The 27,264-nt window shown below is 38.3% G+C and overlaps 1 protein-coding gene and 1 long non-coding RNA gene across 3 annotated transcripts in view; both read right to left on the reverse strand.

Annotated features, from left to right (window-relative positions):
• Nucleotides 1–27,264, reverse strand: part of TRIO (trio Rho guanine nucleotide exchange factor) — a 248,016-nt gene that overhangs the window by 214,068 nt on the left and 6,684 nt on the right. The gene's annotated exons all lie outside the window — the stretch shown is intronic.
• LOC108504305 overlaps nucleotides 10,365–27,264 on the reverse strand; it is a 19,997-nt gene continuing 3,097 nt past the window's right edge. Inside the window, exon 3 of the long non-coding RNA XR_001877065.1 lies at nucleotides 10,365–10,470. This is a non-coding gene — a long non-coding RNA (uncharacterized LOC108504305). The remainder of the gene's footprint in view (nucleotides 10,471–27,264) is intronic.

A 27,264-nucleotide genomic window follows, 5' to 3' on the forward strand; every position in this document is an offset into this window, starting at 1 on the left:
GTCAGCTTAGATCCAGAAATACCAGCCTTTTTAAATTATGAAATGCCTATCTGATGACAGCTTACAGACCACAGTAGATTCCATTCAAAGCCAAGCTTTGCTGTGAATCCTGTGCTCTTCGACCAAGTACCTTGCGTGAAGACACCACCCGCAAGGAAGCAAAGCATGCTAATTAGTACAGGCTCAACCTCAACCCTGTTGGATCTCAACCAGTTTCAAAGAGCCACAGTACACCCTAAGTCTGTGGTTGCTGAGAAATTTTATAAACAAGAACAAATAAAACTCTGCTAGAGGGAAAATGGCCTCTGTGTTGTGTAAGCATACCACCCAAATCCTATTTTTATAGGGGTTACTTCATCCCCTGCCAAGCCCTTCTAGAGGGTTATTCTGGCATATACTTTTGTTTCATGACCAGACTACTACCACGGGAAGATGCAGGTGAATAAAAAAAATCAAGGTTAACCATTACTGAATATCATTAATCAAAACTGGCTACCTACTACCATTTGGTTTTCCAAGCATTCAACTTTGTAACATAATAAGGCAACTGAAGGTACTTTGACTTGACCATATATTTCACTACACAACTCACATATTCCTCCTCTCTTCCTTTGAAGCCACTAGCTATGACTATACCACTGAGCATCTTCAGCTCCATTGTGTCTTGTATCAGACAGAACCTGTGTGTACCATCATTAGTCCCAGCACCCTGTATCATAATGCGATTAGCACGTGCCTAACAAAAATCCACAAGCTAAGAACCCTCCTAGTCATACAAAATTCCTTTAGAAAGGGGCCTTAATAACACTATTGACTGCTCCTGAGTGCAGCTTACCACCAGTGATTTGTACTATTTGACCAAGCCATTTTGAACCATGAACAAGTTTACTAAGAGAGCCCTAGAAGCTACCAGCAACAATCTTCAAGCTTCTGTTGACACAATCAAAAGCAACAGAATTGAGGGGTGGGCAAAAGACTGTCTCATGACAAGGGACAGGGAATCCCTTATTTTTAAACCAAAATGCTAGCTACTTGGCTACAAATAAAAATAAAGCTCCTTACCAACAATCTCCTAGTTTTTTGCTGCATCTAAAAAACTAGCTACTTCCCTTCCACTGCTTAACACCTAGATACTGACAGAGAAATTAAATTCTTCTGATAATAACTTGTATCATTCATATCCTCACCTCACAAGCCTGATGTCTGTGTAGCTTCTGTGGCACCAGTGGGTACCCTTAGCAACAATTCCAAAAGCCACTACCGTGTCCAGCTTGAATGAATTAATGTTTTATTCAGAAGAATAAGCACTCTTTGTTAACAATATTCAAAATCATTCCAAAAAGCATCCTTAGCAAAACTCTCTTCCCTTGTATGAAACGTTTGTTTCATGCAGCCTTTTGTAGCAAGCATTATGAATTTCTGTATAAGGTGAGGGAAAAAAGCACAAGGCTTAAATTTAGTTGTAGCCACCAAGCTAAATTATGGCCTTTGCTTTTTGGTTCAGACAAACTGTTTAAGAAATTTTTCTAACATCCTCTTGTCAGGCCTACACTTCCACTTCTCCATGTGCCAAACAGACAATTATCTGTGCTTAAACTTCCCCCCCATTTTATATTTAACAAAAGAGACAAGGAAAAGCTCATTAAACAACAAGAACTCATCATTAATTCAAGTCAGTAAAAATTTTAATCAAATTATCAGAAACACTTAAACCCCTGCAAGGTTCCATTTCTTCTTAAACACCTGAAAATCTGGAGCTGTCTCTTCACTGTTCCACAGTCAGTAAAAAAACTTCTCCACAGCATTGGCTATGCCTGCACACAAAAAGTATCTCTCAACAGTAACATTAACATGAAGCTCTTCCACAAGTGTCTAAGCAACCAGCAAGTTACCCGTGTACATTACTCTGCTTTAGCACAATCTCAAAATTAGATTTTAAACCCTGAGGAAATAGGTGATTTGAACTGACACAAATTCATCAATATTTTCATGTTCGGTCTGCCACAAAACTATACATTTAAGATACAAATTGAAAATCCGGGCAAACTAGGGGCTAGGGAGATTGGACAGAAAACATGCATACCTTATACCTATGAGCTGCAAGAAATGCATTCACATGTATGTCTAAATTTCTCTTTTAGAATTTAACCCTCTTCTTCCCCCATTTTTCCCTTTCCTCAAAAACATCTGACCTACAGCTTTCTGAATCACTGAGCAGTTTCTACGTTTCCTAGAAATTACTGGACTCTAAAGTGGAAAAAGCCACTATCAAGCATCGATCCCATACTCATAATAGCATAAGATGAAGAACAGCACCTTGGCAAGGAATACCTTGTCATAGATCTGTACCTCCCCAGGATGAGACTGGAAACACTATCATTGGGGACCTACCACTTCAAAATTTCATTTTATCTGAGCCACGAAGTTACTAAGGAAAAGTAAGGGGTACCAAAATATTCCTATGAACACTAGTAACTATTCCCTTTGAAGCATCTCATCACCTACTTTTTCTGTAGCCCATATAATACCAGCTGACTTGACTCAGCTCAACTTGAGCAGCCTGGCAACTCTGACATTCCCAGCACTTTCATTTCATAGCTAATACTATGATCACAGGCCGTGACTGAGCAATTCAGAGAAATTATTAATGAACTGCAATACCACCATTTTTTTTAACATATTCTTATTTTTCTCTGGCTATGAACTACCAAAGACTACTACAAACTTCTACTTATTTCCTTTCCCTGACAATGTTTGGCAAGTCAATGACAGCATCATGAAGCCCAAATGGTTCAGTTTGACAAAGGTCAAACCTTTTTTTTTTTTTAAGTAGTCATCAAAATGCCCTCATTTTACTTATAAAATCTCATTATTTTCTACCAACCACAAAAACCCTTCTAATGTGTTTCTTTTTCTTTGCTTAGAGGCTGCCCAAAAGGTCTCACACACAGTTTCAACTCTTCTTCCTTCATGTCTTCTGGAGCTGTTCAAACTGACATTTAACATACCAAAATTCTTCCCTCAGCAGTAATCATCAGCCTTGCTTTCAGTTACACGTTACTTCAATATAATGCCTGCACCGACTCCAATTCATGTGTTTGTGCATCCATATCAACTAAAAATACCCCAAAACAAGAAAAACAAAAAGCCAACAAAAAATCACACCCCAAACAAACAAATAATAAAAAAAAACCCAACACACACCACAAACAAAGCCCAGCTATGATTAGGTGTTATACAGTCCTATTCCTTAAACAGTAGGTTTTATTTGTGGCAGGACAGAAAACCATATACTACAGAATGATGCAAATCTCCAAAAGTAGTAAAAAAATTTTAGTTGTGAAATTAAAGTTGCTCTCTTTTTGTCTTATTCCTTTTTCCCCCCTCAACCTTACACTTTCATCCAGTAAAGACTGAAGAAAATATTCATCGCAAGGATTGCTCCACCTGTACTCTGCCAGTGGCCTCCTTTTTCAATCAGTACCAATTTGCATGTTCTTACACAGAGATACAGTCAGAGCAATATTATCTAATTATTTTCACACTGACTTAGCAGACTAAAAGGGTGTTTTTCAAAGACAGTATTCAGTAAATTTCCAAGTTCCTTTTCTACAAGGTTACAACCAACATCCCCGTTTAGTTTTAGCACTCTACTTTTCACCTGCTCACAAGAATCAACTTAGAAGGATAACCCACCATTTAATATGTTTGGTGGTTCCTCTGGGCAATCAACATAGGGTGCTGAATAGGGTTTCTTCAATGTTTTGTCAAATTGTCTCCTCCTGGCTACAGAACTCATTTACAAGGCAACATCCCTCCTTGAGGGTCAACTTCTTCCATTCAGTTCTTTCACATCATTTTACACCCTAAACAAATTCTGTTCTACAAATTAAGGCTATCCTCAGCAAATCCCTTCTGCACATGGCTGGTTTCTACTCTGAGGAAAACATAAACATAAGTTTATCATGTTTGTAAACATCTTCAACTTCTCAAACTCATAGTTCATTGAGTTGTCACATTTCTCACATCAAAGAAAACAAAACCCCGACCCACACATATATGCTTCTTTTAATTTCTGTTGCTTAACATTATGAATAAGTATTTTTCTTTTATCTTCAGATGATCCAGATATTACTAAGCACCTTACTATACCTGGTTTGTTTTCAGGTTTGCTCCTTCTTTTAAATAAAGTCATGGCTCAAACATAAAATGTGACACTTGAACCTTATTCACTTGTCAAAGTTTAGCAGATTAACTGTTTCGTATGCTTTTAATAATTATGATCACTGTGAATAATTTGGTGGCTGTAAGTTCACTGTTCTACAGTAGCTACTAATACTATATTCAGGGAACAACTGCACAAGCTAAAGAGGAAAAGAAAGTTGGAGATAAAATCAACTTCAAGTAACTAAGCCTAAGCTAAGCAAAAACGTCTTAAAGCTTAAGATCAGACTAACTGAAAAATAAATAAATAAAATCATTTGCTACACAACTATTAAGGTCACTTTCAGAATCTTATGTAGTATTCATCTCCCCTAAAAGTATGGATTAGATTTTATGAAAATTCTGCATACTTCTTATTTTTTTTTCAGAGTTGTTACATTCAGGCACTCCCAAAGATATTTTCTTACTTAGCAGTATGTCAGTACTGTGAAAATTTAAGTCTTCCAATGGAAAATACAGGTAAGGCATTCAAAATCTACACAATTTTCTGTGATGCAAAGAAGCCCTCATTCTATTCTTTAAGGGAATATCTATTTTCAGTAAGTATTTTGAATCCTAACTACAACCTTTAGGCTTATACTATGTTGTTTACTGAAGAACATCACAAACTGGTATTCCTGGTGTAATAACTATCCTTCAATTACTTTAAAAGTTACTTCCTGTTTTAAGAGAAAAGCATACTGCAGTATCTTCTGAGTTTATCCTGCTTTTTACCCAAACTTTCAAGTGCCCAAAACAACAACAAACCCTGCAACAACAAAGACGAAATGTTACCTGCTAACTACTTTACTTGTCAGTCAAAGCACACAGTGGTTACACACCAGTTGCTGGGTTTTGGTGCTTTTACTATTAGATATGAAATCACTGATGATTAATTTACCTTGCAATCCAAAACATCTAGGTCGGTGTTTTCACATAATTTTCATTCCTTTATGCAGTCTATCTTAAAATTGAATATTTGGAAAAGTAATTGAAACTCATACATACTTATAATATTAAATTTACTAAAGTTCTTAGTTATGGACAATTCACTTTTATTTGTGTTAAGTGTACATAAGCTTCTTAGTAGAACATACATTTTAGCCAAGCCAACAACAAGAGAAAATAATTAGAAAGTACATTTATTCTTTGGACTAGAATGCTATTTCTCTTGTGTGCTTCAAACTAATTTCTGTGGTTTGGATCTTCGTGTTTAGGACAATAGTGTTGTATATAAAGATAAAATTATTTTAAGAGTAACAGAAAGAATTTGCAATGTTTAAAACACTGAAGTTATCTAATGCTTTTAAAACTTCATTATAAAACACATCTACTTTTTCAGTTTGAGATTTTAGTAAGAGCAGTACTTGTTCCAACTACAATAGCTCTAAGAAACTAATATTTTGCTACAAATCCAACCCCTAGAGCAAACTCAGAGAGGGGATTAAGTCACTCCCATTAAATGAGAACTTACCCACTCAGCAGTGTTATTTGTGTGCTGGCTACAGCAGTGCTGTTGCCAGACAGGCTGCACTAAGCCACTGTGCAATTAATACAATCAACTGTTACACCCACTGCTAACATACTAAGCAGTAGGATCAAGGACAAGTACTAATGATGTCCTAGTTTTCCCACATCTGGGAACATGAAAAAAGCAAGTTCATAATTCCAGGACACAGAACACAGCATTCTTTAGGGGGTCTCGTCCTGTAACGTGGAACACCTAGTAACAGATTACAAAAATAATACTACTTCTTGCTTCAGAGCATGTTTAGGCCATTACTTGTTAGTAAAAATAAAAGACAGGTTCTTATACAGTCATAACTTTTACAAGCTTTTGGTATGCCCATGCAATTTCCAAGCTAAAAGGCCTGTTACATAACTAAGCAGGACACATTCAACTCCATAGTTCCGTGTCTTTATGCCAGTGGGTTTTGCTCCCCTTCCCTGTGGGGATATACCATTTCAGTATGCATTCATTCCTCCTAGATCTCAATTTTAAGGCTGACTACATCTAAAAATTGAGCATTTATTTCAGTTCACTAAACTGTCCAACCTCTGGACTTGTTCCAAGATCTCTGCTATGCTCCTACTCTCCCTCGCCTGGGCAATTCAAAAGGGATGCTCTTTGCTTCCGGTCATGGAGAAGTGTTTGTAATAACACATGGCATACCCATGTTTAAGACACTTCCCTGTAATAGACAGTGCTTTAAAGATAGCATCGACATTATTCTAATTAAATAGCAGTCATTTTGGTCTACATACGTTGCACTTGATCAATGACAGCCTTTCAGTTACTCGGCTTCTTCTCACCAATTAGAACTAGCAAATATATCATTACAACACTGCCTATTGCCTCTGGAGAGTACTCAACCATGTCAACAAATTACTAACTTCATTTGGTATTTAAAATTTAATATTTAATTTAAACAAAGCTGCTTACATTTTCATGAAGTGCAGTTAGGGGCAACTTAGAAGTTCAACTAACAGCTAAAGCCTGACTGAAAAGATGTCAGAGTGCTGTGAAGATAAAGACTTAATCAGTAGTTCTCGTACTGAAATAACATTCAAACTAACAGTTTAGACATATACCAAGTTTTTACTCAACCTTATCCTCGAGTTGTTTATAACATCCTTCCTCTGAGGAGAGACATACTTGTTTCTGTTTTGTTGTAATTAAAAAAAAAAAATCACAACCCCTCTCCCCACAATATTGGAAATTACGGGGTTGGGGAGTGCTCTGTGGCTCCCCCAAACAAACAAACCTTTTTGTACAACCACAAGTCATACAAGCAATTGCTGTACTGCTTAAAAAAGCACTTTCACTCTGGAAGATCTGTGAACAACTTTCTCACTTTAAAAGCACTTAAACAGAATGCTTGGTACCATTTATTCTAACTGGACATTTTCTGCACTATTTTGAATTATTTGGAGTATCTAATTAGCTAAACCTCTTCTTATAAAAACTTCAATAAAAGAGATTTAAAATAAAATAACACTGTGTTTATTCTTGCTAATTCCAACTCAGTTACAGATATTATTACAAGACTGAAGCAAATATTTAAGAAAACACCCACAGAAAAAAATAAATAAAATGGATCCCTTTGCAACTGTGCTAACTAATGACACCTAATCTACTTTAAGTTCAGGATGTAAGTGATTTTTAATTAAGGTGAAAATCTTGTAACTGTTTGGGTAGATACACGTTTCAGCAGAGGCATATCCAAGTTTTTCTAGGATACTATTACTAGGAGGAACATAGAAGTCCAACTAATATCAGCACCTAGTATTTCCTACGAAAAGCAGCCTCAAGAGAATTAAGTCACAAGCCTAGTAGGAGCTAATCCAAACTGTCTTAACAACTCTTTATTTACATAACCAGTAGCTTTCCCAATTTCCACAGAATCAAAGAGATGGCATTTCCCTTTGTGTAATTATGTGCATTCACACACAAGCTTAATCCAAAAATAGTCTTCTGCAACCAGAGCAGTAGCTTTGATATTAAGTTTATTTTATGAGGATCACCGTATGATTAAGGATAATAATGGATTTTTTTAAAGTTCTTTGTGAACATGTATTTAAAAGCAGAAATAGCTTGTTATTTGCATCTTTCTCATAAAGCATGTCACGTTATAAATTAAGTATGAACCAATGTAGTAATTTTATGCATGCATTCCAAATTATTTTACAATGTTATGATTCTGGAATTCCATATATCCCATACAGTTAGCTTACTGGGAAAAAGACCACTCCCACCTCCCAATTTAAATCCTAATTACTACTAGTGTATTTTCCTTATTGGCTTTGTGTTGTACAGTTTGCAGGACTAAACTGAATATAGGTTACACTGCCTAGAGGCTATAGTAATTTGAGCAGTCTAGAAGATTATAGGTGTCTTTGCTTCTCTATTAAAACTCCTTGTATTTTAAAGGCATCTAGACTAAAATTTTTTTTTATTATATTTACTGATATCAGTACAAATTACAGTTAATTCAACTGTTGCAGAAAAAGTCTTATCTGGCTAAGATGAATAATACACACTGCATAAGCTCTAATATTATTATAGGATTGTCTTATTATATTAACCCTTGGAAAGAACTCTATTTTTACACCTGTGCAGTATAAAGCTTTATATGCAAGTGGAATTTGTGTGCAATATCAGCACTTGATTATTCCAACAAAACATATCATAAGCTCTAGCTACCAAGGATGGCCAGCACGGTCTCATGACAATTCCTCTCTGAGCTCCTGTGGTTAGTGCTGCTCTCCTCTGCACCATCCCACATGCATGAAGCATACTTCTAGGCATTCGTGGCTACTGGTTTCACGTGCTTCACTAAAAGAGAAAATGTTTCACTAATGCAGGTTTCAGATTCAAACTCCAAGGAGTTATCTCAATGGGAGAAAAATAAAATAGAATGGAAAAATCTTGCAAGTGAAAGTGGATTGGACCAAACTACTACTTCTCCTTTTTTCCATGCATAATAATTCCTCAAAGATGTCCACACACCTACATATATTTACATGCATAAATGCCAGAACTCATAAAAGCTCCATTCAGTCTCAGCAATCAAATGACCTGCGATACCATGAGTACACAGAGATTTCACAGTACATCTTTTTGGAAACTGAGGCCATTCACAATTTCAGCATTGAGTACTAGTATCAGAGCTTAAGTATAATGTCCAATTCCGAGAACCATTTGAATGTCAATACTAATTGCATTGTCATATGCATCACCAGGCACAAGGGCTTCACCTCACCCAAAACACAGAGAAGAAATTATAGTAGCGTTGGTGAAAACCAAGTTAAACAACAACAGCCGTCTTTGTATGTACGATTGTCTTTTTTTTTGTCTTCACAATGAACTAATAAGCTTATTATAGAATGAAATAACACCTTATAATTGTTTGTTTCTATATTCACTAACAGCGTCATCATCTCGTTCTTCAACTCCACCAAGAGATGCAACATCTTGCACACCCTTAAATGACACATTAAACAAAGCACTTTATGTTAGAGCTATTATGCAAAAGGAATGAGAAGCCACACTATCCCTTTGCAAAGAAAAACTCATACTCAAGTCCCAAAATTCTCCCAAGGTCAGTAATTTCACACTTAATCATGAGGGAGAGGATTTGCACAGACAAGAAAAAAATCATCTTACTTTTAAAGATTTAGAAACTAATTTCAAGATAGTCCTAGACCTGAGGCTTGTTGCCCATTATCAGGCAATCCAAGGTCATGAACACTTTCACTCACTTTCAAGAAAACTGGCTTATCAATACTAAACTTTTCTTACACAGAGATGTTGTTTCGCTCAGCATCTAATGCCTAAACTACAGTGGTACTGATGGAGTAGTGGCATTAGCTTAATTTACAATTTAACTAAGTATTTTGTTAACCATATCAATAAAGATATAAACAAAAGCATCCACACAGGGAGGAAAGTATATTAAAAATTCAGACTGAATGCTCTGAATTAGTGGCAAAGGAAAAGAGAAAGACAATGAACACATTATACTACTGTGTAAAGATGCAATGCACTCACATTTTCAACACAATCTAATTCCACCTTCTCAAATTAGGTAGAAAAACCTGAGAAAGTTCAACAAAGAACAACAGGAATAAATAAATAAAATCAAAGGGATTGAGCGCACTCTCAGCAAATTTCAAATGACACCAACCTGATGAAGTGGTGCCATTGACACACCTGAAGGATGGGATGGCATTCAGAGGGACCTAGACAGGCTCCAGAGATGGGTCCATACGAATCTCATGAGGTTTAACAAGAAGACCATGTGGCAGGTGCTGCACCTGGATTGGAGCAACCCCTGGTGTCAATACAGGCTGGGGGATGAACAGATCGAGAGCAGCCCTGCCAAGAAGGACTTGGGGGTGCTGGTGGATGAGTGGCTGGACATGAGCCAGCAATGTGCACTTGAAGCCCAGAAAGCCACAATTGTATCCTGGGCTGCATCCAGAGCAGTGTGGGCAGCAGGTCGAGGGAGGGGATTCTGCCCCTCTACTCTGCTCTGGTGAGCCCCCACCTGGAGTGCTGCATCCAGCTCTGGGGTCCTCAGCACAGGAAAGACTGGAGCAACTCCAGAGCAGAGCCACCAAGATGATTAGAGGGATGGAGCACCCTTCCTTATGAGGACAGGCTGAGGGAATTGTGCTTGTTAGCCTGGAAAGGAGAAGGCTTCAAGGTGACTAATTGTGGCCTTCCAGTACCTGAAGGGAGCCCACAAGAATGATGCAGGGAGACTGCATGCAGTGACAGGACAAAGGGGAATGGTTTCAAACTTCACCAAGAATAGGTTTAGATTAGATATTAGGAACAAATTCTTTACAGTGAGGGTGGTGAGGCAGTGGGACAGGTTGTCCAGTGAAGTTGTGAATGTCCCATCCCTTGAAGTGTTCAAGGCCAGGCTGGACGGGGTTTTGAGCAACCTCGTCTAGCAGAATGTGTCTCTGCTGTTGGAACCAACATCCAGAAGTGTTGCAACTACATGATCTTCAAGGTCCCTTCTAACCCAAACCATTTTATGATTCCATGATTCATTCCATGATTCTAATCCTTTTGCATAAAAAGCGGCTTTTTGCATAAAAAAGCATGGAAATGTGTGGGAATGTGAGAAAGGTTTATAAAATCATGAGTGGTTTGGAACAGGGCAAATTAATTGTTTGCAAACTCTTCCAACACAAGAGACAGAGCTCTCAAACAAAACTAGAAGGTAGTAGGCTCAAAACAACACAAGGAGGTGGTCCCTCGATCCATGGATGGTTAAAGTGATTAAGTTGTCTACCACTGGATTTCCAAAATATAAAAGCACATACAAACTCCAGGGGACACTGAACAAGTTGGTAGAAAAACAAAACTCTACCAGTCATTGAAAATACAGAAATATCATTTGGCTTTGGAAGATCTTGTTGCATGTTGGGACAAGGCAATGGAGAAGCTTCACAATGTTTATCCAATCCTTGTGGGATTGTTCCCTTGGCATATGGTTTGGTCACTGGAAGAGGTAGGATAATGGGACAGATGCACATTTGGGTTGACTATAGGGACAATAGTTCTTCAAGTTCCTGTAGCTTAAGACATTTCAAAAAAATTACAGACAGGAATTCCAGCTGCTAATAACAAGTTTCATAGTTAACAGGACCTGTTGGGATACCAGAAATAACTAGTATTCCAGGATAACTCATGTCCACAATCTATTATCTAAAATGAAAGCTGACCAAAAGATTGCTTAAGTAATTTGACTATTACCTGGGAAACACATTTGTACTATAGCATTCTATTTACAGGAACAACTGCTCCTCTCATTTGAGTGTTCATAATTAATATGAAAGCAATGTGGAGTCTCATATCCATATGAACTTATTAGTCAAATAAGCAACTGGAGGTAAGGGGTACTTTTGAAAGGGATAACACTGAATTCTTGAAAATCCATAATAGGAATTACACCCAGGGAAAGGTAGAGTTCAGCCTGAGTCAGCATTCTCACCAGAGCTCTGTATGTTTCAGCCAAACCTCTTCTGAGATCTCCTCCTTGGTATCCACACACATGTCTGCAGAATTCAGTAAGTCTGTCACTGAGGGACTTCTGCCCTCATAGCACTGACTGCAAAATGGAGTGGTAGTGTGGGAAAGAGGCTATATTAGGAGAGAGGAAAATTATCCCACAACAACTCCAAATATAGCAATTCTGACTGTGTAGGGAGTGTTTTTTCAATCACGCCTGACAATTCTGATTTTACAAAGGGTCTATTATCAGTCACACAAATGACTACAACTCCTTACAAGTATTCACTAAAGGAGAGAAAAATGCACCAAAGTTCAGGATACCAGGAGCCACACTAGGAAGCCAGAATTTACTGCAGGCTGAAGTACCATTTTCAGGCCACAGATTTCTATCATATGCAAGCACACATCAGAAATACTATTTCACTTTCTCTGAACAAAGAGGTGCAGTAACAGGTTCCCTTCTGAAGGAGATCCAGCTATGTTTACCCATACAAGCCACTTGCCTCAAGAGGTCACAGACTGACTTCTAGTCACAACATTTCCCTTCCCTGAAAAGGGAGAAGGCAAAGATGTGCCTGAATTTCCTCATCACCTCAGATTGTAACTGTGCTGTTAGACAACACACATGCAAAGTCCAGGCTGAGTTCTACAAATAGGTTTATGAAACCAATGTGTCAACCTATAAATGCAACTAAGGAAAGCAAAGTAAAATTGAACTCCCTCCTAAAACAAGATTTGCTCCCTCTCTTTGTAAATGTTCCTTCATGTCTCTGATTCTGGGATGACTAAAGTATGCCATTTAATTTTTATTCCACAAAATCATTGGTAATACTGTCATCTTAAACATACTAAACATTCTTTTCAAAAATGCTGTTTAGTGATACTCACTTATACAAAATTCAAACTCAATCTATTAATACAAGTATTTCTCAAATACGCACTAAGTCACACCATTACTTTAGCTTCCCCCTCAAGAAAGAAGCTGTACAACCAGATCTCCTTAGAGTTGACAGGTTAGGGTTAAAGTCCCGTAGGAAACAGATGGCTGCTAGTTTTTGATGCATCAGGGTACAGGCACCAGAACAGTGACTAGAGGACCAAGGTTTGCATCATCCTCCAGCAAAAACATGTCACCATTAGGGCACTAAACACAAGGTGGCAAGACACGCATTACGCACAAATTTCAAAGATGCAAATGTATTGGCAAGCACATACACAATTCTGACTAGATGGACCATCCTACTGATAGTAAGACAGTACCAGAGACTTTGACAATTTTTCATATTCAATGCTGTCTTTTACATCAGAACTAAATATGAAACCTACACCTGGAGTTGAGGGACCAGAGGACTTTAAAGTCATCAAAATAAATTAACTTTCTTTAAAAAGTTTTTCTTATTTCATGTGATAGCATCAACTTACAACTCATGACAGATTTAAGAATAAGGTGTCTTGCTCATCTGCCAGAGCTTACAGTCTCTCCAGACAAGTATGCAAAAGCAAATGAACTCACTCACAGTAGGTCTTCGGAAATCTAAATTTTCACCTTAGTCTCCCATCCCCACTCCTGGGCAATGCAAACACGCTCAGCAGCCAAAAGAACTGAGGGCTTGGAAGGTTTTCTTCATGTTGGCAGCAGCCCTTAAAGAGACAGGATCTCACCAAGTCCTTACTGCCAGCAGCGACCTTCACCAGGCCACTCAGCACATCTTCATTAAATACAACAGCTCCACACCAGGACTTTTAATCAAAATTGATCAATGTTGTCAACAGTTTCCAACATTACTTCTCTTGTAGAGTTATCCTGATATGTTTCTGCTCCAGATGCCACCCACAGAGAAGACAAATGGAGTGCTGACACCTCCACTGAAGTGCAACTTTTCAAACCCATAAGCTAGCAACATTTGGGCTAAGCTACAATGATGCTGCAATCAAGCAGCTGAAACTTGAGAAAATATTCTTCCAGATAACTATACTACAAAAATGAAATTCTGGCAGGTGGGGCAAGTAAGTAAAATCTAGTTATTATAGCAAGGCAACTTGAGCTCTAAGTCTTATATGATGGGTCTTACACTAAGCCAATTAGTACCATTCGACTCAAATATTTATCTAAAAATTAGGAGCTAACAATTTACACTCATCAGAAAAGGCACAGTGGAAGGATAACATTATCCACTAGACAGTTATACTTCTCCAACATGTTGCAAAAATACTTCAACTAATTATGAATTCCACAATAACACTTCAAATTTTTCAAAAGGTATGGCCAGTGCTCAGTCAGTCACTGATGATTTAGTTACTGAATTCCTTTCCAAATTAATAACTTTGGAGTAGCTCTTGGACGAGAAGGATTTCTCCAGCCTATCTGCATCGGAGAGTCAGTTCACATGCCTGCTTCTGGTTGTCTTCCTCCTACAGCACTTCATTTGTTTCTTGGCTTTAGGCAGCTCTACAGCAAAAGAACTTGCCATTTCCAACAAATGCAGCACTAGGACACGTATGGTTATCTTCCCATTCACACCTCAACCATGTTTTTTCTAGGAGTGAATGTGTGAAGGAAGAAAACACCTTCCATCCAATTGCATTTGGTAGAGAGGAACCTTGAATGTCTGCCCCTCTCTAGAGCATTAGTGACAAACTTGTGCTTTTTAGACATGCAGAACCCTTCAAAAGTTGACACAAAAGTCGCAGTTTTGACTGGGACCTGCATTAGGGTAGGGATGACAGGTAACCTCAGTGCCTTGTCACAGGAGAAAACACAACTGCAGCACCTGCTCTGCCACATGCAGCACTAAGCCCTTCATCTCATACCTACTTGAGCAGCCACCTCCTCCCTTCCTTTAGCTCTCCAAGTCCTTGAGGTCTCAGGACTATTTTGATATCAAGAAAGGTTTCTGAAGCACGATCCACTTCTTTAGAGTGATCTTGCAATTCACACTGTAAATAAACCCTCTGTCACTATAAGGTCTTTGTTACCTCATTAGACCATCTGCTGAGTTTCAGGACTTACCTGGTGACTCTCTTCAGTTGAGTCTACACTAGCTTGTTGCACAGCACAAGAGAAGAGGGTCAGTACAGCAAAACCTTGATGCAGAGACCTCAATGCCTAAACTGCATATTTGGAAGGAAGCTTTACAGGAAGTTTTATTTTTGACTGGCTGATGTCTGGTTCTGCACATTTAATATCCCTATATTATAACTAGTGTATGTCTTCCAACTTAATTTCGTCTGAAAAGAATTCTATTTGTGCACCTGAGATGCTTCACAAAGAACAAAGAACTGCAAAAGAGGACAATCAAGAATTGCGCTCCAAAAGCACACTTTGATCTGAACTAAATTGCTAATGGAAACAACCATTAAAAGGCTCTAGATAACCTATGTATCCTCTATCTAGATTTTATGTAGTTCCAGGCCCATGGAATGAAGGGTAGAGTCATCTTTTCCCCCTACTTTTTGTCCACTGAAGTAACTTTCTTGCCATTAAATCATATCACTGAGATACAAACACTCTGAACGTACTTTAAGCCACTTCAGGTGGCTACAGGTATTGCATTAGGGTTCATTTGAGCTATGGAACAATGCAGTTTGAAGCTTTAATTGTGTTATCATCCGGGTAATGTAAATTACAGTACCAAAAACAGTTTTTCAGTCACATGAACTATGGTACCAAAAGTAGTTTTTCAGTGGATGACAAAGCCAGGGACTGGAATGAAGCATGTCACTCAATGACAGGGAGCCCTACTGATTTGGAACAGTGCCAACAGCTCAAGTCTATCTTGCAGTCCTCCAGTGGACTAAGATGCCACTGACCTGAACGGTAAATAAAGTAAAACAGACAGTTTTGAAAGCATGCCTTCCTCCTACAGAATGCAAATCTAAAAAAGCAAACAAATCTTGTACATTAAAATAGATTGCTTCGTGTTTTCCTTGCTCTACGGCATAGACAGTTTGAGCATGTACTATTTAACTGCAGTTATTTTTGGCAAAGGTCACATCAAGATGGCAATCTAATTCAGTTAGGGACTTCCTCAAATTGCAGGCACCTGGAAGTTGTTCGTATCTTCCAAAACTGGCATCTAGAATGTTCTTAACTTTAGAAACAGGCTACACAAATCTGAATTTTCAATCCACAGAAATAGAAAGGAAGCCACAAACTCTCTTATAAGAAAGCCACAATTGAAATAGTTCCCAAGGGAGACCTGTAATCATGAAGGTTATTTTTCCCTCATTTTAATTTTCAATTTCAGCCAGCAACTGCAGAACAAAATGCATATGTTAGACAAGGGCATTAAAAAGCCTCTTTATGAAAACTTACCAGGTCAAGCTACATGCAGTGTTTTTGCTCACACTCGGAGAAGTGTATATCTCCCTTTTAATAGCCTTCATTCAGTTTACTTATTCTTTTTGTCACACACGGAGCTCCAGGCATTTCAGCAGCATGGTAAAGCAGTGAACACATTTAACTCAAATAATCATCAGGTTTTTCTAACTGCATATAAGCTATTGCCATTTAAATGCAAGCCTTGCTGCTGCTGACAAAAGGTCAGAAATGGAATAAGCAAGAACGGTTTCAGAGAGGCGCAGTTGTAGGATGACTTTGTAAAGGAAGGCCCCTAAGTTATCTATCCCTGTTAATTATCATTTGGGGACAGACATCGATTATCTGTGAAAATACAGAAAAGGACAGTGAAGCTTTTGAAAAGCAGCAGTGAGGCAAATAAGCAATTATTGATTCGTGTGTTTGGCAAACATTTTCACCCACTCACAAGAAGGAGAGTTTAAGAGGATTTTCACTACACAGTAATAACAGAGACAGCCTCTCCAGCTCATAAAAGGGAAGTCAGAACATAAGCCAGATGCAAAACTCCAACAAACACTGATTCACAGCTCCAGTCACACTCAAAGTCATGTATGAAATGAGCAATTCAGCCATCCAGTAAGCCAAGAAGGGGAAAGAGAAGGCAATTATGTCTCTGTTCAACAGAGCACCATTTAAAGTATTCCTTCTGATTCAGCACCAACCCTTGTGATCAGTATTCTTGGCCTACCATCAATGAATTTAATTACACAATTATGGAAAAAAACCCAGAGTTCTCCCTTCCCTGCTTGCCCACAACCAGTCCAATACAAGTCACAGAAATTAGTCAGAAAGAATGTGTAGAATAGCTACCTCCACTTTTACTTTTGAAGTGCAAGTCACAGAAATGCCTGGATATTAGCTCAAGCATTACTGAAAATAGGTGTTTCCTTTAATTGAGAAAATGGAGCTTAATCTTCTATATTAACTGATACAATGTAAGGGGCCATGAAAGGTGCACTGAGTTACTTAACAGCCATCAGTTACATATTTGAGATTCATCTGGGATATTTAATGACAGCTGAATGTTTAGATCTATGTCATCTAGCATAGTTGTGCCTGATTGCTGGATCTTCCTCTCTTATTGAGCATCCAAAGGCAAGTTGAGTTTCAGCTCCTCCCTGGTTCTGCCTTCTTTTAACTCCATATGCAGCTAGCACTCTTTAACAGCTCTGCTAACAAATACACTTGGTATCCCACAGACAATGCCTGCTTAACTTCATTTTTTTTTTCCCTACTTGAAACAGCTGTACCGATCAATTAATACAGATACTATAGCAATAAGCACAAAGTTCCTACCATTCAAGCTGATATAAGTGTACTTTAAAGACAATGTTTTTAAACAGGAAGGAATTCAATACAAAGGAAAGAACAGGGCCTTAGTCATGTTAAAACAATATTGTTCTACCATGGACTGACGCATTAGTCACTGGTTTGGGAATGACATGCCCTCTTCCCTTTGTGCCAGCTTTGGGCTTTTTCCTCCTACATTTGGGAGCTGGTGGAGGGGAGGGAGAGCACAAGAAGGCAGCAAGTAAGGAAGTTATGACACTCCTCTTTCAACTTGTGCCATCTTCAAAAGACAAAATATTTATTTGCTTTTGTTGTTACAAAGTGAAAATGTGACGCAGGATTCAAGACTCAAATACCTTTCTTAACATAGTAAGGATGTGCCTCATTTTCAAAGCTGACCAATTCAGAAGGCTTTTGAAAGAGACAGTGTTCTTTGAGATGCCCACGTGGCCCTATCTGTCCCAAGAGGCAATTAATTTTGGATCCTGACCGATGCCCTGATATTTCAAGCATATCAGCTACGCATTAAGCAAAGGATTTCATTAAAGGGCAGGAATTTAATTGAGTCTATATTCAGGTATGTCTCTGAAAGCTTGAGGGTAAGGTAGAGATAGAGTAACTAAAAGTGTTTCAAAGAACACACTCTTTCTCCTCAGGAATTCAAGTTGTGTAGCTTATATTCAACTCTCTTCAACACACGGGAGACAGTCAGACCACTGGTTCCCTGTTCTAAGCCCGGTAAAGTCCACCATACAGACACTGCTTCAGGAAAAAACTTTCTCACCAGCCCTAAGAAGTCAGGGAACAGGCAAACTACAGAGATCCAAAGAGCCAGAAAAAGAAAAAGTGTAGTATTATCAGACAGCAAGCTTCAGTAAAACTAGACTAACCATTTCCAGCCTTAGAAACAACTACAAATTAAAAGTGACACCAGATCATGTTCACAGGGAGAACCACTGGCAGCACAATGGGTGCAACAGTATTTATTTCCACATTTTCTACCTAAGCTAGGCTCTTAAGGACTCCTGTGATCTCGTTTAGAACTGTGTATTATATTTGCAATAAATTATTACCCTCATACTTCAGTTTCTTCTTTGTCAATATGGCTGTTCTGTTACAGCATTTCTAAGTCTACTTTTTTCAACTGTACATAAACACAAGCCTCTTTCTACCTGTCCTCCCATTCCACTAGCCATTTTTTCCACTCCTGCCTTTACTAGATGCCATCATAAAGCCTCTCTTTGGTAAAGCAAATTTTAAAGGAAAATATAAAATTACCTCATTAATACATAGCTATCTTCATAAACTTATCCTGTTAATTCAGAACCATTTTAAAACTATAAGCCAATTACTAGCTTCATACATTTGGCTAACTGACTCTTTCTTCCACCAGCTTGAAATGTCACAGTACCAATTTTTATTTTACCTTTAAGACATGGACCAAAATACATCCAATGGACTCAGAAGTCCGACCAAACAAGCCACAAAAGCAGAGCACCCAGTATTAACACCATGCTTAAACTGTGGTTTGCTTGTTTCTGACGGCAATATATTCCTAATTTTAGACACTTGAATGCTGTTAACACTAGATAAACTGCACAGATAGCAACTACTGAAGTAGATGTCGTTTGAAAAAACACTCAACCATACTCATTTTCAGTGCTGAACTCAAGGCAGCATTTTAAATATCACAGGGAATGACAATTCTAATTGCATACTGCAGGATTAAATCCAAGATTGCTATCAAAGCAACATTTCAAATACATTAACTTTGAAATTACTGTTAGCCCAGAGAGTAAACTCAAGTTAGTTCTTTTTTAACTCCACTTTAGTTTCTTCCAAAAACTGCCCTTTTTGGAAACCTATCTTTACATTAATAATGTCAGCTTTTCTTTCAACACACTTTACTAGAGGGGAACAATCAAGTTTAAGCGATTTACCTGCCTCTTTATAGGTTCAATACAAAGCAATTTATACTTCACATCTCTCACTACTTCACCAACAAAGAAGAAAAAGTCTCTGGGAAGAAGTTAGCCTTAAATTAGTCACAGCTTGCTTTCATTCAAGAGCATTTGCCAGTGCAGGAGGTTTTGACTGAGCCTCCTTAAACAGAGAAGACTCTCAGCAAAATAACCACCACCATTTCCCAATAGCTTTATTTTCCTACAACTATGACATTTCTCTAATTAAAAGATATTATTAGTAATCTCACCTGAACACAACAAGTTCAACAAAACTCTCGAGAGCAGTACAGCCTCATACAGCTATCCTCTGCAGTAGGCCTGCTAGAGCAGAGGCTTGAGCAAGGGGACTAACCACAAACGTGGTTATGTGCTGGGGTCCTTGTGAAGCTAAGATTGTCAGCGATCTTCTCAAATAACTGCACTGCTCTTTCCACACAAAACCAAATAATACATTTCTACCGTGAGTGGTGGGAATTTGAGGAGTAGTGGTATGGAAAAAGGTAGTTTAAAGGTAAAAACAGTTTAAGAGTGACTTTTTCTTGAGTTATGTCATCAAGGTTATACTTCGCATTACAAAATTAAGGAATTCTATTCAAGTTCCTTTCTACTTTCTTGCTATTCTCTTTGGGGAATAAAGAAGCAATAGACCTATCTAGGGCAGGGACTATTAACAGCTTGTCTCTCTGATTTGAGCACATTATCCCTGTAAAGCAAACATCTGAGCAGCATGGTACATAAAAAGGCAACCCACCTCTCTGCTCCCTTCAAGGGTCAGTTCTCTTCATGACCTCACTGCACTTCCAATCCCAAGTCTTCCGCATCAAATACCCATTATCTCCCTCCCATTCTTCTGCCTAAGCTCGTTCTTCTTGTGCTCTGCTTTAAAACAAGAAAGCCTTCTTTTGGCCTTGAAATTAGTAGTTGCTTCAGGGAAACAGTAAGTTTTCTGTCAAATGGCCTGTGAAAATTCGGGCTCCCTTGCATCTATTAATCTGCCCATGTACATTAGCAGAACTGTTAGTTCTGTTTTAGTCTAAGACCTTAACCACAAAAGAAACAGCAGCTTTTGCAGTAGGTAGGTAGTGTGTTGATTTCCATCATTTCTATAAGTGAACTGACCCTGCCCTGAATTCTGTCAGTCTTCTTCTTCCTCTGTTTTCTCTTTCGTCCTTCATCATCTCAGATATGCTCCTGACTGCCCTTAGGCCAAGTATTGCTGCCTTCTTGAAGACTACATCTCACATCACTGCCAAACTTGAATGTATTTTTGGCAGAACCAAGACAAGGACACCAGAACTTATTCTCCAGCACTGTACTTCAACTACTATATGCTCAACAATTCACACAGAAGTCCTGCCTCACTGGTTAGAAACTGCTTGACTGGTCCCCAGCACAATCAACTGTTTTACTCCCTTCTCTCTCTCTTTCCCCACAATACCAACAGTGCAACAGAAATATGAATTTTGACTTGTATCCTGGCTTTATTCTCAAATTTTCTGCAAAAGAAATGGATGCCTGGATGAGAAATGCACTACTTAAATACAATTAATTCATTCCTGGGTTTAACACGGATACTAATACTGTCCTTATGCTGTATGCTGTTCAAAAGCTAAGAACACCAATCTCTAGCACGGGACTTGGAAACTAATGAATATTGACATTTCAAATATAACTGTAACATTTCAGGATGTCTGTCATCCTTGACATACAACTTCACTATGGGTTATTTTGTTTCTGATTATTAGCTATCTTCCCAGTCACCTTTCAATAAGGAATCCATTTCATTCCATTACAATATTTAGCTTAACATGGAAACAGTTATTTCATATATTCAGTCAATTCCTATTCCACAAAACAGGAGGAATGCAGCTTTACACAGCAACATAATTCCTTCCTATTCTATGGAGAAGCACCCCTTCATCTCCATTTGGGTCCTTTCTCAGAGGCTATAAGACAGTTCAGTTCAGAATGCTTCTTATTAAAGCAGCAATTTTACCGTTTGTGTGCTTAATACAGTCCTAAGTGACCTAAGTTATTACACTGCCAGCTTTGTAGCTGGCAAAATAAACAATGTAATAACTTAGGTCACTTATTACTATATATTTCCAATTAAGTCCTTCAGTGTCATATATTCTTTCATGGGGGCTTTACATGTTAATCCTAGCCTATTATGCTGTGGAAAGCTTCCCTCACCTTTGAAAACATTTTGTCTTTTCAATCTTAATTATCCATGATGATGATCCAGAAGTTTGTGAAAGAAGAATTTATCATTTGATTTCTTTTTCCTCCTTGGTATTTGATAATTTTTACAACTTGTTTCATTTAGTTTTTATTAGCACGGCAGAACTAACATGATGCTCAAGTGACACAAATCAATCCCTAAGAAATTGAACAGTAGTGTACTCAGGGAATCTGTAAAAAAAAAAAAAAAGTCCCAAAGTAAAATACTTAATTTGTGTTCAAAGAGATGCTTTCCTCAACATGTCTTCATTACAAAGCAGCTTACACATCTGCTTTGTTTAATATTACCTAGTGAAGTAATGAATTTTTACTCCCAAAATAACTCCGATGTAACATAGTAATCCACTGCCACACGGTTAAACCAATGCCATCTCCTGTCATCCACTAAGGCATTTAATGAAAACTTTACATAAACACTAAACAGTGCTTAATTGAGCTAGGACCAGGAACAATTGAAGCTGCCACAAAGAGCGCTCAAAAACTAGGTAATGCAGCATTAAGGCCGCCTGGGCAACCCGTATTTGTCAGTGTAGCACACAGGCTGTAACTCTCAAATATGTAGTGCTTTTGCATAGGACCCCCTACTAATTTATGTACACATAATGGACCTCCTGTGGAGATGAGCACTGATGCCTGGTGAGTGACCTTATTGTCTGCTGGACCTCTGTCTTATTTATTGAGGAAAAGGGGATCACAGAACTGAGGACAACAATTAAGACAGTAATAAGCCATTCTGCAAAAAGATGGCTATTCCTCCTCTAACACCCATCTCTCCTGTGGTTAGGCAAGTCTCATTAAACTAGAATTCAAATCAGATAGTTTTGTACCCCACTTCTGAAGTCATAACAAGAGCCAGAGCCAAAGTATTACCAAAGGAGGCAAGTGCGAGTGAGATTCGTACCCCAAGTACTGAAAATACTCTACAAAGAAACAACTTAAAGCCTAAGATACTATTTTGGCTACTCAAGACCACGAAAAAACCCTTCCTCTCATTCTCTCCTATATCAACACATACAAAAGCTTCAGCGCACGCACAGAGGGAATCGTGCTCAAGCAGCCCAGACAACTTACAGACTGCACATTAAATGTTCCACCTGAGCATCAAGGTGTATCCATCCTTTCCTTCCCACACTCAAACACAGGGCTCTGCCACTTCCTTTTCACTACCTAGAGGCCATCTACACCATTATGGAGAGCAGCACCTTCTTGCTCTTTGAACCCACTCATGTTGCCTCAGTGGACATGAACTGCAAGTCACATCCTGCTCAGATTCTACATCATGAACTTGCCTACAAGCAGAAATATCACAGATTGAGTAGCTGCCCAGCTAACCAAGTGCTCTTGAAAAAGGGTTTTACAGCTTTAACTTTCTAACAGTGGGTTAACATAGTGGAGATAGCAACACAGACAAATCCACTTCAAAAGCATATTCTAGAAAGATGAGATTTTAAAAACAGTAGTTCTCACACTTTGCTATATAACAATATATTCCATAAACACAAAGTTTAAATTGGCATATTGGTATATACCCATGACTGTAAGTAGTCAGAATATTTTGCTACAAACTGTTCATTGTTTTAACAGACAAACTGCTGCTTGGAAAAAAAATACTATTTTTAGTAATCAAAGACTCCAAATTTGTTCAGTACAACCTTGCAAAAACATTCTCAGGTTCCTTTGGAAAACCAAACAAAAACAAAAAGCAAACAAGAGCACAACTATTTATACATCTACCAAGCAAACATTCTACAGCAGAGATATAGTAAGAAAAGAGTAGGTATTGAGTAAGAAAACTAACCCTCCCTTGGATGGGGGAGGAGATAGTTACTGCTTCAAGTTAATCTACTCAGTGCTACCACTGAGTACCTACTGAGTGCTACCACAAACTTTACCCATTATTTTCTATTACATTGACTATATTTGTATATATGTCTACTTTTATAGGAACATTCTCCTGACAAAGTAAATGCATTAGTATACGTATTTCACCCCTCCAAAGCAAAGCTTTAGAATTAGGTACAGCATTATGAAAGAATCACTTCTTCACTAGCAGTTGGCAAATGCCAAACTACAGGGATTCACTTGCACTGTCCCAGCTTCATCACGCACTGGAAAAGGCCAGTTCTTAGTTAACAGTATTGTGTTGGTTGCCACCAGTTGTCCCAAAAAAGACAGGAAGAAAGAAAGAAAACTTGGCACTAGCATCATCATCTAAGGACAGTAATCTAGAACATTCTAACAGATTAACAGTTTTTCCAATATTCCTTTTCACTACACAAATTTTACACACTCCAACAAGCTTGTTTTTTCTTTATCACAAATGAAAGCTGATAGCTTCCAAACTTTGGTTTGTGACAAGGCAGACAGCAAACCCTTTTGCAGAAAACAAAGCCAAACAGCAATTCTTAAAGGCTCAAGTTATCACTACTTTTTACATACAGATCAGACAAAGGCAAATTTACTGTTTTTTGAAGAAGTTGGGGAAAAAAAATATGCCCCTTTTTTTAACCTCACAGATACTGGTTCTAATAGCTACTGGCTTAAAACTTCCATTCAGTACAGACAGGAGATACCATTTCCACACAGAAGCTCTTCAAAACAAACAAAAACACAACACAACCAACAATCCACTCTTCCAGGGAGTGAAACTATGCTGTAACAATAATCATCAAGAGACAATCACAATTCTCAGTGCTCTCTATTTAAAGCACTGCAAAGCAGTCCCACAAGGCTTGACACAAGTTTTTATCTGAAGCTGTCTACTATAAAGTTTAATGCAAAAAAAAGCACCAAAACCCAGAAAGGGTTACATCACTCAGTTATATAAGTCACATAGGTTCAAATTTAGATTTATATTTAGTTCATCAATTCCCACCCCGAGTTCAACTCAGTAAACTGATCTATTTTTAGCTTTTGACTCTTTTGGACATTTCCTTCCTTCATCTGCATAAATGCGTCACAGCTTCTCAAATGTTTCCCTTTGGCGAGGGAAGGATGCATCTGATTCCAAGCTTAAAAAAAAAGTTCACACACACACACACACACACACACTGAGTGGTTATTGTTGGCTGAATTGTACCCTTGTTCTGAGTTAAGCATAAGCAAACTTGACTCCAGTCCTCGCCCTGTACTACAAAAGATTTTGCTCTTTCTGCACTGACAGGTAAAAGTATGTCACGGCTAAATTCAACAAGGATCATCACTAGCCAAACCATATTTTATCACCTTCTATAAGCTAGCTTGACTTGGCTCTCCTGCCTCGATAATTCAACAGACAAACAATAGAATTTTTCCAAAACGGGGACAGAAATGAAGTTCAGTTTTGTAACTTCCACCGAGGCAAGAAATTCAGTCAAGTACATGCCCTAGTTTTCCTTCCAAAGGCAGCCTTCCACTACATTTGGAGAAGCTGGTATCTTTTTATTTATTTATTAAAATACAGCATTAACAAGCCAATGTCCTGGTTCCAGCCAGGAGGGAGCATGGCTAGGACCCCGATGTTGTTCTATACCACCTCACATTATTTTCCAGGAACAGGTGGAAAGGCTCACTGCCAGGTCGTGGTGCTGGAGGGAACAGTCAGGGAGTGTCGGGGATTTCCACAGGGGGTGAGGAATAACATTCTTCCACTGTCCGTTTTCTTATCTCGTTGTTTCCAGTACATTGTTCTTATCTCAACCTGTGACTTTTACCTTTTGTGCCTCCAATTCTCTCCAGCTCGACACAGGGGAGAGGTAGGGGGAAAGGGGAGTGAGCAAGTGGCAAGTGATTTGGAGTGGTTTTGGCAGGAACACTAAATTGGAGAATGCCATTCCTAAACCACAACAGTCAACCAACAAGTTACTACATAAGCCATTATGGCTGACCTCATCTTTCTATGTGAAAAAGTGCCATTGTCCTAATAAAATTTAGTTTGGCTTGCCTTTGCTGTCCTTACAGGAGTCTGGCTCACATTATACCCTGTCAACTAAGCAACGCACAGCACTGATTTCTTCTTTGAACTTTGCAAGCTACGGCAAGTTCAAGTCTAACAACTATCCTTAACTGCAGAAAACAAGCACTTGGGGTACACACAAAGTGTGACTTTCAGGGTGTAAAGTAAGACCATAAGATACTGCCGTAACTATCCCAATTCCATTCTTTTTAGGGCCAATCTGATGTGCAATATGCAACCAAAATGAACTTGCTAACTAACATCAATAAAGCAAATAAATAAAGACAGGGATAAAAGCTTCAAGAGTAAATCTTTATTACAAAAAAACCCAAACAGTAATGGCTGTTGAGTTTCTTTAGAAAAGAAATCATATCCTATTTTATTACTCTATAGTAACAGACAGAAGGAAGCCTCTAAAGATGGGGTTTGACATCTTCTTAAGTGTGATGTTCACCGCACTATGTGCTATCAGCTTTTGCGCAGAACAATTCAGTCAATTTATATTTCAATTCACCTTGATTTGCTGATGGTTTTCTATTTTTTTTTTCTGTGCTTTGAGCTGCAGATATCTGGAATTCAATAGAAGAATTACAAAAGGCCAAGACATTTCAACCTTAGCCTAAAGTTTTTAGAAGAGGGTGGAGCATTTTTATGATCGCAGAAAATGGTACCATCTTTGCACTCAACATGTCCAAAAATTAATGGCATGACAAACACTTGAAATTTGGAAGAACTTGCTACCTTAATGCTGGTAGAAAATTATATTCAACAGCCAAGACCACACAATGTGTATAGCAAAGTCCACTGTGTAGCACAGGAGGTCAGCCAAGTAATATTTAGTATTTAAATACTCCATTTATTCTAACTCTTAATGTATCCTCCCTTTATTATCTAGGCCAAGTTTTAAGAAATGTCACTTAATTTCTTCCCAACATTTAACAGCTACTTGGGCTCTGAAAACAAGCAATCCCCAAGACTTCAAACACTTCTGTTTTCACTAAATTTCAGCAACAACATTTTTCGTTGTTCGATACCTCAAAGTTATTAACCAGCTATGTGACCATCACAAAGCTAGTGAAAAGCCTTTGACCAAATGCTTTGATAAAGTATCTCATAAGGCTGCAGGTTTCCATAAAATTATCCACAAAAATGCAGGAGTTCAGTATAAGCCCTGAAAGTTTTGGATTTTGATTCACTCTTTCATGCAATAAGCGAGGTATAGCCTAGACAAAAACAAGTAGGTATTTACCATGTCCTTGTGAGCCCTATCTGTCAGCAGTATATTTCCCCGTTCATTTTTAGTACTTAGGAAATCTTACTTCACTATAACCCCAGATCCTCAGACTCTAATTGCTAAGCAGTCATGCACAAATCTAACCGCAAAAATCACTACCGGTTGTTTACACAGTCAGCAGACACCTCACAAATGTCTATTACTGCTCATACATGCACTAAGACTACAAGAAAACATGAGTAATTAAGCTCCGTGTAGTTTCACAGGTGACTAGAATGCATTGGGATTGCTCACAATAGCCCTGTTCAGTGCCTGCTGCCCAGAATACTTTCTCCAACTTTTTAACTAAGAGATTTGCCATGTATTTGCTCAGTATTTGAAGCTACATGGAATATTTAGTTTGACAGTGTATACATGGACACATATATCTCCATGCACACTGGTAAAACCAACCTTCCTGATCTCAGACTCGTGTTCTCACTCTTACACATGCCAATAACATTTTCC

Source organism: Lepidothrix coronata, unplaced genomic scaffold (assembly GCF_001604755.1).
Source record: "Lepidothrix coronata isolate B3197 unplaced genomic scaffold, Lepidothrix_coronata-1.0 Scaffold158, whole genome shotgun sequence".
NCBI lineage: Eukaryota > Metazoa > Chordata > Aves > Passeriformes > Pipridae > Lepidothrix > Lepidothrix coronata.